Source organism: Amphimedon queenslandica, unplaced genomic scaffold (genome assembly GCF_000090795.2).
Source record: "Amphimedon queenslandica unplaced genomic scaffold, v1.1 AMPQUscaffold_2691_Cont25307, whole genome shotgun sequence".
NCBI lineage: Eukaryota > Metazoa > Porifera > Demospongiae > Haplosclerida > Niphatidae > Amphimedon > Amphimedon queenslandica.
The window spans coordinates 1-1,325 of NW_003556974.1; the positions used below are offsets into that span (position 1 = coordinate 1).

At 33.0% G+C, this 1,325-nt stretch overlaps 1 pseudogene; it reads right to left on the reverse strand.

Annotated features, from left to right (window-relative positions):
- Positions 1-593: 593 nt before the first annotated feature.
- On the reverse strand, positions 594-1,325 carry LOC105316263 (UDP-galactose translocator pseudogene; annotated as a pseudogene).

A 1,325-nucleotide genomic window follows, 5' to 3' on the forward strand; every position in this document is an offset into this window, starting at 1 on the left:
CTCAAACTTTCTACACAGCATAAGTACATCAATAAGTATCAGAAATTTTAATAAAAATTTGGGGTAATTTCGGAGCCATTTTTTGAAAAAAACCATGGGCTATAGCCTTGGGTCTTTTTCAAAATTTGGCGCGTTTTTTAAAATGGCCATAACTTGAAAAATTGAAGTCAGAATCAACTCAAACTTTCTACACAGCATAAGTACATCAATATGTATCAGAAAATTTAATAAAAATTTGGGGTAATTTTGGAGCCATTTTTTGAAAAAACCATGGGCTATAGCCTTGGGTCTTTTTCAAAATTTGGCGCATTTTTTAAAATGGTCATAACTTGAAAAATTGAAGTCGGAATCAACTCAAACTTTCTACACAGCATAAGTACATCAATATGTATCAGAAAATTTAATAAAAATTTGGGGTAATTTCGGAGCCATTTTTTGGAAAAAACCATAGGCTATAGCCTTGGGTATTTTTCAAAATTTGGCCCATTTTTAAAATGGCCATAACTTGGAAAATTTATTGTCGGAATCAGCTCAAACCTTCTATACAGCATAAGTACATCAATATGTATGTGTCAGATTAATGACAATTGTACCTGAAATACTGCAGGATCAAGATTGGAGACAGCAATATACTGGAGGTTATTCTGTACCATGTAGACTAGAGCAGGTACAGAGAGCTTCAAAGTGTCCCTCCAATTTACAATGACACTTTGAAAAAGATAAGCAGTGAACTCTATCAGCCCTTTCTTCTCAGATATAAATAATATGATTACACACGTTAAGAGCTTTAGTGTCTCTGATAATACTACTGCAGTGGTACTGATGTACATCTCACCCACTTGAATACGAGAGTATCTCATGGAGAGGATCAGCAATGCATTCTGTATTGTCAGGATAAATAAACTGGCGTATTTTAGACCTAGGGTAGGAGTGTTAAAAGTTAAAGAGAATGTTACTGCTGTTTTTACTAATAAAGAGAGCTTTATGTTTAAATCGTAGTGAGTATTGTTTTAAAATTTAAAGACAAAATAAGTAAATTATTGTAAATTTAATTCAACAATTGGGCATTCGTATCATTATTCAAGGACATATTCATATTTCAACCTCTTAAAAATCTTTCTAGTAACTTTAAAATCTCTGCAATTTTGCATGATAGATACAACATTAATGGCTTTCATGCTTGGCTGGATTGTAGGTAAACCCATTGCATTATAAATAATTAATTTAAGTTCTGTAAATTAAACTGGTCTTACCCCCAGCCTTTTCTTTATTCATACTGCACTAGGTTTAGGTACTGCAATGCTGGAGCAACACACACAGCATGG